This window comes from Macaca nemestrina, chromosome 5 (assembly GCF_043159975.1).
Source record: "Macaca nemestrina isolate mMacNem1 chromosome 5, mMacNem.hap1, whole genome shotgun sequence".
Taxonomy (NCBI): domain Eukaryota; kingdom Metazoa; phylum Chordata; class Mammalia; order Primates; family Cercopithecidae; genus Macaca; species Macaca nemestrina.
Window position 1 is genome coordinate 141,494,684 of NC_092129.1, and position 15,912 is coordinate 141,510,595.

Here is a 15,912-nt window from a genome sequence, read left to right on the forward strand (position 1 = left end):
ACCGGATCAGACCGGTTAAAACCGGATCAAACCGGATCGGACCGGATCAAACCGGATCAGATCGAACCAGATCAGACCGGATCAAACCGGCCGTGACCAGCTCAGACCAGATCAAACCGGATCAGACCGGTTGAAACCGGATCAAGCCAGATCAGAACGGATCGAACCGGTTTTGACCGGATCAGACCGGATCAGACCGGATCAAACCGGATCACACCAGATCGAACCAGATCAGACCGGATCAAACCGGTTTTGACCGGATCAGACCGGATCAGACCGGATGGAACCGGCTTTGACCAAATCAAACCGAATGAAACCGGATTGGGCCGGATCAAACCGGTTTTGATCGGATCTAACCGGATCGGACTGGATCGAACCGGTTCAAACCGGATCAGACCGGATCCAACCGGATCAGACTGGTTCAAGCCGGTTGTGACCGGATCAGACCGGATCTAATCGGATCAGACCAGTTCAGACCGGATCAAACCGGATCAGACCGGATCCAACTGGATCAGACCGGATCAAACCGGCTGTGACCAGCTCAGACCAGATCAAACCGGATCAGACTGGTTCAAGCCGGTTGTGACCGGATCAGACCAGATCTAATCGGATCAGACCAGTTCAGACCGGATCAAACCGGATCAGACCGGATCCAACCGGATCAGACCGGATCAAACCGGCTGTGACCAGCTCAGACCAGATCAAACCGGATCAGACCGGTTGAAACCGGATCAAGCCAGATCAGACCGGATCGAACCGGTTTTGACTGGATCAGACCGGATCAGACCGGATCAAACCGGATCACACCAGATCGAACCAGATCAGACCGGATCAAACCGGTTTTGACCAGATCAGACCGGATCAGACCGGATGGAACCGGCTTTGACCAAATCAAACCGGATGAAACCGGATTGGGCCGGATCAAACCGGTTTTGATCGGATCTAACCGGATCGGACCGGATCGAACCGGATCAAACCGGATCAGACCGGTTCAAACCGGTTCAGACCGGATCAAACCGGATCCGACCGGATCAAACCGGATCAGACCGGATCCAACCGGATCAGACTGGTTCAAGCCGGTTGTGACCGGATCAGACCGGATCTAATCGGATCAGACCAGTTCAGACCGGATCAAACCGGATCAGACCGGATCCAACCGGATAAGACCGGATCAAACCGGTTGTGACCGGCTCAGACCGGTTCAAACCGGATCAAGCCGGATCAAACCGGATCGAACCGGATCAGACCGGTTCCAACCGGTTTTGACGGGATCAAACCGGATCAAACCGGATCAGACCGGTTCAAACCGGATCAAGACGGATCAGACTGGATCGAACCGGATCAGACCGGATCAAACCGGCGTTGACCAAATCAAACCGGATCAAACCGGATCAGTCCGGATCAGACCGGTTCCAACCGGTTTTGACGGGATCAGACCGGATCCAATCGGATCAAACCAGTTCAGACCGGATCAAACCGGATCAGACGGGATCGAACCGGTTTTGACCGGATCAGACCGGATCAGAACGGATCAAACCGGATCACACCTGATCAAACCGGATCAGACCGGTTCCAACCGGTCAGACCGGATCAGACTGGATCCAACCGGATCAGACCGGTTCCAACCGGGTTTGATGGGATCAAACCGGATCAGACCGGATCGAACCAGTTTTGACCGGATCAAACCGGATGAGTCTGGATCAAACCAGATCGAACCGGATCGGACCGCATGAAACCGGATCAGACTGGTTCAAACCGGTATTGACCGGCTCAGACCAGATCAGACCGGATCAAACCGCATCAAACCGGTTTTGACCAGCTCAGACCGGATCAGACCGGATCAAACCGCATCAGACCGGTTCAAGCCGGTTGTGACCGGTTCAGACCGGATCAAACCGGATCAGACTGGTTCAAGCCGGTTGTGACCGGATCAGACCAGTTCAAACCGGATCAAACCGGATCGGACCGGATCAAACCGGATCAGAACGGATCGAACCGGATCAGACCGGATCAAACCGGCTGTGACCAGCTCAGATCAGATCAAACCGGATCAGACCGGTTCAAACCGGATCAAGCCGGATCAGACCGGATCGAACCGGTTTTGACCGGATCAGACCGGATCAGAACGGATCAAACCGGATCACACCGGATCAAACCGGATCACACCGGTTCCAACCGGTTTTGACCGGATCAAACCGGATCAGACCGGATCCAACCGGATCAGACCGGTTCCAACCGGTTTTGACGGGATGAAACCGGATCAAACCGGATCAGACCGGTTCCAACCGGATCAAACCGGATCAGACCGGATCCAACCGGATCAAACCGGATCAGAGCAGATCGAACCGGATCAGACCGTATCAAACCGGTTGTGACCGGCTCAGACCGGATCAAACCGGATCAGACCGGATCACACCGGAACAAACCGGATCAGACCAGATCGAACCGGATCAGACCGGATCAAACCGGTTGTGACCAGCTCAGACCGGATCAGACCGGATCAGAACGGATCAAACCAGATCACACCGGATCAAACCAGATCACACTGGTTCCAACCGGTTTTGACCGGATCAAACCGGATCAGACCGGATCCAACCGGATCAGACCGGTTCCAACCGGTTTTGACGGGATGAAACCGGATGAAACCGGATCAGACCGGTTCAAACCGGATGAAACCGCATCAGACGGCATCAAAAACGGATCAGACCAGATCGAACCGGATCAAACCGGATCAGACCGGATCACACCGGATCAAACCGGATCAGACCGGTTCCAACCGGTTTGGACCGGATCAAACCGGATCAGACCGAATCGAACCGGCTTTGACCAAATCAAACCGGGTGAAACCGGATCGGTCCGGATCAAACCGGTTTTGACCGGATCTAACCGGATCGGACCGGATCAAACCGGATCAGACCGGTTCAAACCGGGTCAGACCGGATCAGACCGGTTCAGACCGGATCAAACCGGATCAGACCGGATCAGACCGGATCCAACCAGATGAGACCGGTTCCAACGGGATCAGACCGGTTCCAACCGGTTTTGACGGGATCAAACCGGATCAAACTGGATCAGACCGGTTCAAACCGGATCAAACCGGATCAGACCAGATCAAACCGGATCACAGCAGATCGAACCGGATCAGACCGGATCAAACCGGTTGTGACCGGCTCAGACCAGTTCCAACCAGATCAAGCCGGATCAGACCGCATCAAACCGGATCAGACCAGATCGAACCGGATCAGACCGGATCAAACCGGTTGTGACCGGCTCAGACCGGATCAAACTGGATCACACCGGATCAATCCGGATCAGACTGGTTCAAGCCAGTTGTGACCGGATCAGACCGGATCTAATCGGATCGGACCGGTTCAGACCGGATCAAACCGGATCAGACCGGATCAAACCGGATCAGACTGGTTCAAACCGGTTTTGACCGGCTCAGACCAGATCAGACCGGATCAAACCGCATCAAACCGGTTTTGACCGGCTCAGACCGGATCAGACCGGATCAAACCGCATCAGACCGGATCAAACCGGATCAGACTGGTTCAAACCGGTTTTGACCGGCTCAGACCAGATCAGACTGGATCAAACCGCATCAAACCGGTTTTGACCGGCTCAGACCGGATCAAACCGGATCAGACCGGTTCAAGCCGGTTGTGACCGGATCAGACCGGTTCAAACCGGATCAAACCGGATCGGACCGGATCAAACCGGATCACACCGGATCAAACTGGATCACACCGGTTCCAACCGGTTTTGACCATATCAAACCGGATCAGACCGGATCCAACCGGTTTTGACGGGATGAAACCGGATCAAACCGGATCAGACCGGTTCAAACCGGATGAAACCGGATCAGACCGCATCAAACCGGATCAGACCAGATCGAACCGGATCAGACCGGATCAAACTGGTTGTGACCGGCTCAGACTGGATCAAACCGGATCAGACCGGATCACACCGGATCAAACCGGATCAGACCGGTTCCAACCGGTTTTGACCGGATCAAACCGGATCAGACCGGATCGAACCGGCTTTGACCAAATCAAACCGGAAGAAACCGGATCGGTCCGGATCAAACCGGTTTTGACCGGATCTATCCGGATCGGACCGGATCAAACCGGATCAGACTGGTTCAAGACGGTTGTGACCGGATCAGACCGGATCTAATCGGATCGGACTGGTTCAGACCGGATCAAACCGGATCAGACCGGATCCAACCGGATCAGACCGGTTCTCACCGGTTTTGACGGGATCAGACCGGATCTAATCGGATCAGACCGGTTCAGACCGGATCAAACCGGATCAGACCAGATCCAACCGGAACAGACCGGTTCCAACCGGTTTTGACGGGATCAAACTGGATCAAACTGGATCAGACCGGTTCAGACCGGATCAAACTGGATCAGACCGGATCCGACCGGATCAGACCGGTTCCAACAGGTTTTGACGGGATCAAACCCGATCAAACTGGATCAGACCGGTTCAGACCAGATCAAACCGATTCAGACCGGATCCAACAGGATCAGACCGGTTCCAACCGGTTTTGACGGGATCAAACCGGATCAAACTGGATCAGACCGGTTCAGACTGGATCAAACCGGATCAGACCGGATCCAACCGGATCAAACCGGTTCCAACCGGTTTTGACGGCATCAAACCGGATCAAACTGGATCAGACCGGTTCAAACCGGATCAAACCGGATCAGACCGGATCAAACCGGATCACAGCAGATCGAACCGGATCAGACCGGATCAAACCGGTTGTGACCGGCTCAGACCAGTTCAAACCGGATCAAGCCGGATCAGACCGGATCGAACCGGTTTTGACCGGATCAGACCGGATCAAACTGGATCACACCGGATCAAACCGGACCAGACCGGTTCCAACAGGTTTTGACTGGATCAACCCGGATCAGACCGGATCGAACCGGCTTTGAACAAATCAAACCGATCAAAACCGGATCAGACCGGATAGAACCGACTTTGAACAAATCAAACCGGATCAAAAAGGATCAGACCGGTTTTGAGCGGATCGAACCGATTTTGACCGGATCAGACCGGTTAAAACCGGATCGAACCAGATCAGACCGATGAAACTGGATCAGACTAGTTCAAACCCGTTTTGACCGGCTCAGACCGGATCAGACCGGATCAAACAGCATCAGACCAATTCAAGCCATCATTCTTAGCAAACTATCACAAGAACAGAAAACCAAACACCGCATGTTCTCACTCATAGGTGGGAACTGAACAATGAGATCACTTGGACTTGGGAAGGGGAACATCACACACCGGGGCCTATCATGGGGAGGGGGGAGGGGGGAGGGATTGCATTGGGAGTTATATCTGATGTAAATGATGAGTTGATGGGTGCTGACGAGTTGATGGGTGCAGCACGCCAACATGGCACAGGTATACATATGTAACAAACCTGCACGTTATCCACATGTACCCTAGAACTTAAAGTATAATAATAATAAAAAAAAAGAAAACTATATTTGACTATTAGGAAACAAAATATACTGTTCTGGTACTCTTAATATTGAACAAAATAGAATTTAAGGTAAAATATCATGTCTATAAATTTGTCTATAAAATAGACAAAGAGACACTATATATACTGATGAAAGATGTGCTTGAATGTGAAAATACAGCCATCATAAGCACATGTGCCTAAATTTTGGCCATGAAATATATGAAACAACACTACCAGAAATGCAAGGAGAAGTAAATATTAGCTATTGTAGTTGGAGGCTCACATACCTCTCAGAGGAGCAAAGACCAATCAGACCAAAACTAAATAGAGGGATCTAAGTTCTAAGCCAAATAACTAATAAATTCCAGGTACTATGCCATCATATAATATTTATAAATGTGTTATATATATTATAAGATATGTATAAGAATATAGGATGAATATGTAATAAATTATACTTTTAAATAAATAATATTTTCAAATATATAAATATGTAGTTTCAGATTGAAACTGTTCTAAACTATATAAATGTATTATGTATGTTTTATAAAATACAGTATTCATAATATATATTATGTAAACCATGTATAAGTAGATATACACATGTTTATAACCCTATACATAATTAAAAACAGATAGTATACATTCTTTCAAATACAAGGAATGTATTTACAAAAAGACACCTTGTATGAAGACATATAAGAAACATGAAGAAATTCCAAAGAATCAGTATGACACCGAATATATTCTCCAAACCCAATGCAATAACATTAAGAATGCATAAGAGAAGTAAAGATAAAATAGCACTTTTAAAACTAATTATTAATACATTCATATGTGAATTATTAAGTATGTAATAAAATATATTTTGATAATATCACCACTACATATCAAAAAGTATGGGGCATAGTTAATATTGGAGATCAATTAGTAGCTTTGAATATATTTGTTGGAAAACATGAAAGCTTTCAAATTAATGAGCTAAGGAAGCATCTTAAGAAGATGGAACGTGAGCACCAGGGCATGCCCAAAGAATCATAAAGGAGGGAAACAATCACAGTAAGGGCTGAAATAAATTGAATGATTGAAAATGAAGATCAAGGCAAGTCATAATTCATTCTTTGAAAGTTTAAAAAGATAGCCATATTCTTGTCAAGACAAATGAAGATAAAAGAAGATGATAACAAATTGAAGAAAAAGAAGAAAATAACCATGCACTCATTCTATAGAGATTTTAAAATAAATAAATCCTGAACAAAATCTTGTTGTTTTAAACCTTAGAAGTGCACACATTCCTTAAAAAACATGAACTGCAAAGATTAACACAAGAAGAAACAAATTTCAATAGATTAATAAATAGGAAAACTGGAATGGTAGATAAGCTCCACCCTCACAGAAAATTCAAGACTCACCTGGTTTTACAGGTAACTCAATCGTTTAAGAAACATTTGATTTATATTTCATACGAGATGTTGCAGAAAATAGAAAAGAAGCAAGAACAGCCCAGGTTATTTGAAGGGGCTAGTGTCATCAAAATCACAAAACCAGTTAGGGGGAAATAAAAAAACTAAATTACAGGTTTATTTCTCTGATGCACGTGGAGTCAATTCCCAAATTACCATTAGCTAACTGAATTCAAGAGTGCATCAAAAAGAAGACTGAATTATGATCGAATACAGTTTTATCACAAAACAGAAAGGATTGTTCAACTTCAGAAAAATCTATTAATATAAGTGAACCAAATTCATAAACTACAGGGGAAAAAGTCAACTGCTGCACAAAAAGCATTTGGGAACCTTGAGCACATTTATGTTATATGAAAAAGCTCTTAATAAAATGGAAATAAGAACAGATAACTTGGTAAAGATTGTACAGCAATGATTACAATAAACATTATTTAGTGAAGAAAGCATAAACAAACAAATTCCGGATTTCTGCAGCTACTATTAATGTCTTCTATAATATTAGAGGTTCTGATCAATGCTTGAAGGAAAGGAAAACAAGTTACAATAAAGAAGATTAGACAAGAAGAGAAAAAACCGTCATGACTTGCAGATGATAGGATCATCTACCCAGAAAAAGAATGAGAAACAACAAACAATTAAATCTCACAAAAGAATTTAGCAAGGTTGCCAGAGACAAAATCAACCGACGTACGTCACAAATAGATCTCTATGAAAAATAATCATTTAGAAACCTAAGATAGTTTTCATTACAGCGACAAAATCATTAAGTTTCTAGAAAGAATTAATTTAAGCCAGACCTATTTGGAGAAAACTACAAAATGCTAAAAAATGACTGGTGATCTGAATAAATAGAAATAATCCATGATTTTGGAAGAGGCAATAACATTGTAAAGATGTCAATTTCCCCCAAATTCAAGTCTTTAAATGCAATCCCAAACACAACTTCAGTTTACTTTTGTAAAGAACTTTAAAAGTTTACTCTGAAATTAAATGAAAAAAAGACAATGCATGACTAGCTAAATCAACCATGAAAAAGTGAAAATAAAAAGAACTCACTAGCTTTACCAAATATGAAGTAATACTGAAGCAGGAAGCTACTGAGGCCACAAGAGAAAAGCAGATTTGCTAGGACAGGGTAGTCCCAGAATCAGAGCTAGGGAGGCCAGGAGTAGGTGCCACACAGAGGGGACCTGGGAGGACCCCTGGCACCAGCAGACAGGAGGTCTAGGTCTGTGCTCTGTCACTGCTCCTAAGGGTCTAGTCAGGTCCTGTGCAGTGTCTGGGCCTCATTCCTTCAGGTGTGATATCTTGGCTGGTCTTAAAGATGCACTTGGCTCTGATTCCTAGGAGGCTCCTGATAGTCCAGTTCTACCCGACCTAGTTAGGGAGAGTTCCTGCTCCCCTGGCTCTATCCCTCCCCTTCCCTGACCTCCAATCCCTTGTTCTTCCCCTGGCCAGCTTTTTCCTCCATTCAAGACTTTGAGGTTCCTTCTGCCTAGGTCTCCTTTCAGTCCCAGAGACCTCTGTGGCTCCTGCCCCACACCCCTGTGTCATAGTGAGTTCAGGGTGAGCTCTTATACAAGTAGCTCCAGCCACAAGGGGCCTGGCTAAGGGACACAGCAGCAGCAGGTGACATCCTGGCCCAAGTCCATCCTCCTTTCTCCTTCCTCCCTGCAGGAAATCAAGTGCCCCATCTGCCCTGGCTCAGCTGACCCCAAACTCCTGGTCTCTGTGCTATGTGGACTCCTCCTGGCCAAGGCCCTGATGCTGTGAGTCCTGTTTGTGTTCCTGACCTGCAGGTGCCACAGGTGAGTGGGGCCTGGATTTGGCCTGGGGGGCAATGGAGCTGGAGTCAGATGCTGTTCCTAGAAAGACGGCTAGAAAAAAGAAGACAGATCACAGAGGCAGGAAAAATGACAGCTGAGTCCAATTTAAATATGTGTTTTCTTGCAATCTCTGCCTTCCTGCAGACACAGACCTTAGAAAAAGACAGAGGCTTTGTAGGAGTCCCATCCTAGGGCTCTGCCTCTGTCTTTGTCCTGAAAGGAACAAGGCCAGGAGGACAAAGCTGAGAATGCCTGGGTAGAAGGTTTAGGAGACAGGAAGGGGCAGTGAAGGAAGCAGGTGACAGGGAGAAAGGAGGGAAAGAGGAGGAACAGGTAACAAGGACAGGGTGAGACAAAGTGGCAGGAAAGAGGATCAGGGAAAGCAACACATGCATTCATGACTTTCTTTCTCTTGCCACATTTCAGGACAGCAATGACGGAGGTTTCTGATTGTATTAGCCCAGCCTTGCCCCAGAACCCTTGGGTGCGTGAGCCACAGCGCGGATCCAGGATGAATCCCAGTTCTTCCCCTGCCCAGCTACTGGGAGCCGCCCTAAGCATTGCGCCCCACCTCCCCGTGAGGAAAGGCCAGCGATAAGCCTATTGGCGAGAACTTTCAGCCCCTGATCTCCCCGGTGGTGACCCCTCACCCCTCCCCGGAGCCCTCTTACATCTACTTCCGCTGCCCTGCCTTTCGCCATTGGGAAGACCTGGGGCGGGGGTTTCTGTATCCGGGTCAACGCCCAGCTCAGCATCTTCAGCTGTGCCAGCCCTCGTCTCCAGCACTCTGTGGTTTTCTCAGCCCCACCTCAGCAGGTCTCCAGGATCCCTCACATTTTCCCTGTTTGTTGCCTGTGGTCTGCCCGAGAGTCCTATCAGTTTCCTCTTGTGCTTAATTAAATTCAACCTCTAAACTGAAATGTGTCAGGGGCAACTGAGCAAGAGGGCAGATGTATCCCCTCAACCTCCTCCCCTTCCACCCTAAATGAGAGAGAAGTGACTTAAAAATAAACGATAAAATTGAAACTAAGAAAGGCTGTAATCAGCAGACTGGAAACTGAGGAAGTCCTAGAAGTAAATGAAAAAATCAGATGCCTTAAAATGACAAGAGCAGTGGATTCAGCAGCCTAAAACAGGACCCAGAACATTCAATGGAATCTGATCATCAGGGGTCAAAATTTTGTATGTTTAATGTGTGAGGAGATTCGTAGCCTAAAAGAGAAAATTAAGTTGAACTAACAATAATTGATGGTAGGAGAAAGATAAATGTTTTGGGGAACGCAAGAGGAGCACACATCTGTGAAACAAGAAGAGGCACAGTCATTTTCGAACCAGGTAACATAGCGAGGCTGGGGTTGACTACTCAGAATGGGGGTTCACCATGAACAACCAATTTGGGGTACCAGTGCATAGCAGCTGAATGCCAGCCCTGAAAAAGGCCACCATAAAGAGAGTACCATTTTCTGGCCAGCCGCGGTGGTTCATGCCGGTAATCCCAGCACTTTGGGAGGCCACGGTGGGTGGATCACCTGAGGTCAGGGTTTCGAGACCAGCCTGACCAACATGGAGAAACCCCGTCTCTACTAAAAATACAAAATTAGCTGGGCATGGTGGCACATGCCTATAATCCCAGCTACTCAGGAGGCTGAGGCAGGAAAATCGCTTGAATCTGGGAGGCAGAGGTTGCGGTGAGCCGAGATTGCGCCATTGCAATTCAGCCTGAGCAACAGGCTAAAAAAAAACAAAACAAAAACAAACAAACAAAAAACAGAGAGAGTACCATTTTCTTTTGCTCTTTCTGGAGAGGGGCATTGATGTGGTTTGGTTGTGTCCCCACCCAAGTCTCATCTTGAATTGTAGCTCCCATAATCACCACATGTTGTGGGAGGGACCTGGTGGGAGGTAATTGAATCATGGAGGTGAGCTTTCCCTTCCTGTTCTCCTGATAGTGAATAAGTCTCATAAGATCTGATGGTTTTATAAAGGCCAGTTCCCCTGCACATGCTCTCTGCCACCATGTAAGATGTGCCTTTGCTCCTCCTTCACCTTCTGCCATGATTGTGAGGCCTCCCTAGCTATGTGGAACTGTGAGTCCATCAAACCTCTTTTTCTTTGTAAATTACCCAGTATCGGGTATTTCTTCATAGCAGTATGAAAAGGGACTAATACAGGCATCAAACAGAAGTCTCTTCATGTATATCTCTGCTCCTGCCAATGACCATCACCTATCTGTGAGAGGCACCACTTTTGCTTTCTTTTTTTTTTTAATCCTCATTCCCTATTTCCACTTGCCTTCCCCTCCGAGGCAACCACTCTAATACGTTTGATATGTAACCTTAAATTTGAATATATTCTTGTAAAGCATGCAGCTTTTCTTTCTGTGACTGTATTTTAACTTACATGTAAGAAATTGTGATAGACCTTTTTCATATATTCGTTTTGTTCCTTCCCGGGTACATATACACAGCCCACTTTTCAGTGCTTATTCCGTTGTGTACATATTCCACAGTGTATCATTCCAAACCCAGGGTGCATGTGCTGTTTTGCCTTCACTTCTCCATATTGCAAACAATACTGTGAGGAATATTGTCCATCATGTTCTCTGGTGGAATCAGGTAAGACTTCCTTTAGGACTTATACCCAGATGGCATCGGCTGGGTTTTATGATCTCAGATGTCTGAGTAATGCTGTCAGCTTGTGTTGCCCAAAACACGAATCTAGACACTAGAGATTATTTTCTGTGAGTCTATGTGAAGTAAACAGCACAACCTATGGAATGGTATTGCCAATAAAAAAAAATGGAAGGCAAGAGTAAATGTAACTGAGTGATGCTACATAGGGGATAGATGTATAATTATCTTCAAAAAAAATTTTTTTTGAGTCTGAGTTTTGTCTTGTTTCCCAGGCTGGTGTGCAGTGGTGCGATCTTGGATCATTGCAACTTCTGCCTCCCGGGTTCAAGCGATTCTCCTGCCTCAGCCTCCTGAGTAGCTGGGATTACAGGTGCCTGCCACCACCCCCAGCTAATCTGTTGTGTTTTTAGTAGAGATGGGGTTTCATCATGTTTGTCAGGCTGGTCTCAAACTGCTGACCTCAGGTGATCTGCCCGCCTCAGCCTCCCAAAGTGCAGGAATTACAGGCATGAGGCACCGTGCCTGGCCGATTATTTCTTTTTTGTGAGATACTTTTGTGCCTTCTTGGGAATTTTCATAATTAAAATGATACCTAAAAATAAACAGTTGTGTGTTGAAGCCACTGCTATTTGGTTTTCAGTCATATGTGACTGAACCCAATCCTTTCTCAATTTATTGAACTTATGCAACTGCAGCAGATTGGGATGGGTTCACTTACAGTATGGAAATGTTGAGCTTCACTTAAAGAACATTGGTGGTGGGATAAAAGTGGACTAAACAAAAATAGGTCTTCCTCAATCAGATGCTAAGAGCTAGCATTTAGTTATAACTTTTAAATATTTTATCTTAACATCCTTGGCCTCAAAATTGTCATAGTTCTCTTAACCACAATTTTCAAGTGGGTGGCAAATTCTATATCATAAGTTAACATGTAGCAAATTTTATATCATAAGTTAACATGTAAAAGACATATACTTCTTCAAAATTTTGAACATATTTCATTGTTTTCTTACCTTCGCAGTGTTGCTATGGAAATGTCGGATAACAATCTGATAGTTATTCATCTTTACTGACCACTTTTATCTCTGCAATATTTTTATAATTTTCCCTTTGAATTTTTATTATGGTATGTTTAATATGGACTATTTAATTATCCATTCTATTTGGAACTCTCTGAACACATTCAATTTGAAGTCTTAGATATTTGTTTAATTCTGAAAAATCCTCGGTACTATTTTTTCAAGTATTAGTAGTTCTTCTTTCCATTTACTCTTTTTTATTCTTTTGGGAACAGAGTAACAATAGAATATGTGGGAATTAAAAACAACAATAACCAAAATTAAAAGCTGACTACGTGGACTCCATAGGAGAGTGGAGATGACAGAGGATGTTATTAGTTAACTGGAAGGCAGACTGAGAAAATTTACTCAGTCTGATCAGAGAGAAAACAGACTGAAAATAAATGAACAGAATGTCAGCTATCTGCAGGACATTAACATAAGAGCTAATCTTTGCATCCTCAGAGTCCCAGAAGGAAAGGAGAAAAAATGTGAGCCTGAAAATGTATTCAAAGAAACGTCTAATCAAATCTGCCCAAAGACCTAAAGCTACAAATCCAAGAATCTGATTTTATCACAAATATAATAAGCCCAAAGAAATAGACACCAAGACACAGCATAGATAGCCTTCTGAGAAGTAAAGACAAAGAAAATATCTTTAAAATGGCCAGAGAGAAATAATTATCTATAAAGGAACACCAATTCTAATTGTAGTGAATTTTTCATCTGAAACAATGGAAGCCAGAAAAAGGTGGCACAATATTGTGCAAATGCTATAAAAGACATACAACACAATTGAATAAATATTTCTCCAAGGGTATACAAATGAGCAAATTGTACATGCTCAAGATGAAGCTGCACAATATCATTAATTGTTAGGTAACTACAATTCAAAACGTAAGTACATTCACTGGATGGCTATAAACAGAAAGCCAATACAAGTATTGGAGAGATTGTAGAGAAATGAGAGCACTCGTACATTGCTGGAGAGGGTGAAAAATTTGCAGCCACTTTGGAAAACTATGTGAGAGTTCCTGAAAATGTTAAACGTAGAGTTGCCATATGATCCAGTAGTTCTACTATTGGTTATGTACTCAAGAGAAATGAGTCCACACAAAACTTGTATGTCCACACAAAAACTTGTACATGAATAGTCATAGTAACACTGCTTATAGTAGTTAAATAGTGGAAACAAATAAAATATCTGTTAACTAATAAATGGTAAACATATATATTCATTCAGTGGAATATTATTCAGCCTTTCAAAGGAATGATGTATTAATACAACGTATAGCACAAGTACAGCTACAACATGGACAAGCCTGAAAAACATTCTGCTAAATGAAAGAATCCAGTCACAAGGAACACATATTGCTCAATTATATTTTTATGACATGTCCAGAATTGATCAAGAAATTTTTGATTATTTTTTTAGAATAAGTTTTGATTTTTTTGTCTATAAAGACAAAAATATTAGTGCCTGGGATTGTATATATAATAAATATATTGCCTGAGACTGTAGGAATGGGGACTGTGGTAAGCTGATAAATATCCTCTTAAAAGATATCTGTGTCCTAATCCCTGGAACCTGTGATTGTTACCTTATATGGCAAAAAAAAAAAAAAAGATCTTTGCTGATGTGAATAAGTTAAACATCTTGAGATGGGGAGATTATCCTGGATTACATAGATGGGAACTACATGCAATCACATGTATCCTTATGTAAGACAGCCAGAGGGGGATTTGAACACAAAGAGGAGAAAGTGATGTGAAGATGGAGCAGAGGGAGACTGAAGATGCTGGCCTTGAAGATTGGAGTAAAACAGCCCCAAACCAAAGAATGCTGGCGGCTACCTGAAGATGGAAAGGCAAGGAACAAATTCTTCCCTAGAGTCTCTGGAGAGACTGTAGCCCTGTCGACATCTTCATCTCAGTACAGTGTGATACTGACTTCAGACTTCTGCCTTCAGAATGGCGAGATAATAAGTTAATACTGTTTTAAGCCACCCAGTCTGCAGTAATAGGAAACGGATCCAGGGAGTGCCTGCTAGTGGGCATGGGGTTTCTTTGGGAGGAGGGGACATGAAAATGCTGTAAAATTGGTGATAGTTGTACAACTCAGTGAATATATTGAAAAGCACTGAATTGTATGCTTTAGGTGGGTCAGTTTTATATTATGTGAATTATAGCTCACAGAACTGTTGAAAAAAGTCACTGTGACCTTGGGTTAAGAAAAGATTTATTAGATATGACATAAAAATATGATCCATAAAAATTATATTTGGACTTCACCAAAATAAGTCAACATAAAGTGCTTCATACTGTACTATTTCCATTCTGGAAAGAGAGAAACGATAGGAAAAAACCCCACCAGATCAATGTTTGTCTGGGACTGAAGGGATGACTAACAAGGAGCAGGGGAAAGCTTTTGGGAATGATGGCACTCTTCTCTGTCTTCATTATGGCATTGGATACAAGTCTCTAGAAATCCCAGAACTGTTCATTGAAAAGGGTGAAAAGTACTGTATGTAAATTAGGCCTTAATTTTTTAATGGGAAAAATAAATATAAAGACAAAATACACTGCTGTGTTAAATCAAATGATGGATGTAAAAGTCTAATGTATACATATTTTTAATGATTTTGACCAATGCTTCCAAATTTCTCTTAAGAAAGGTTGAATCCAGTACATACTTCCTCAGTCAGTGAGTGAGTGTTTGAACCCTTCTACCCTCATCAGCACAGTGATCCCAAGGGTCACACTTTTGACGATGCCTGGCTCAGTGCTGGGCACACTGTATCAGTTTCATAGAATCATGGGTTCCAAGCCCATGAAGTCCCCACAAGAGATAAATCCTCCACTCCTGAAGCAGCTTACTGTTCTGATGGGGGAAGGGATGAAGGAACATACTGTGTGTGTTGCGGATGGGAGATGACCTCTGAACTCAGGGAGCTCAGGAAGTTCTGAGGACTGGGTGGGAAATACTGAAAAAGGAAGGGTGAAGAAGGAAAACAAAACACACCTGTGAGCTGAGAGGTCTCAGGTGACAACTGTGTCTCATTCCTGTGCCCCCAGTGCCTACCTAGCCCCATGCATAGCAATGAGGTTGTGGGAATGAACAAATGAATGAATGAATGAGTGAGTGAATGAGTTGAGAGACTATAAGGGTCAGTCAAGATAGACTTTGCTTGGAGCTTGGGTGTCCAACGTTAGTTTAAGATTGTGGCCGTGAAAGCTTGAGGACTTTTTGCTCTGAGTCCTGTTAAAATGAATGAAAATGGAGACCAGGCCTGAAGAGTCCCTGCGGAAAACAAAACAAACAAAAAAAAAAACAAAAAAAAAAACAGGCCTCATAAGTGACCTCAACTTTGCTTGATTTGCAAACATCAGTGAAACTTAACTTGAGCTATTTCTTGTAAATGTGTACATTAAGGAAGAAAAGAA

General features: G+C 44.1%; 1 long non-coding RNA gene across 1 annotated transcript in view; it reads left to right on the top strand.

The window, feature by feature from the left end:
* LOC105489637 (uncharacterized) overlaps window positions 1–11,676 on the top strand; it is a 77,949-nt gene extending 66,273 nt beyond the window's left edge. Inside the window, exons 2-3 of the long non-coding RNA XR_011623728.1 lie at window positions 8,629–8,759; window positions 9,204–11,676. This is a non-coding gene — a long non-coding RNA (uncharacterized lncRNA). The remainder of the gene's footprint in view (window positions 1–8,628; window positions 8,760–9,203) is intronic.
* Window positions 11,677–15,912: the final 4,236 nt, after the last annotated feature.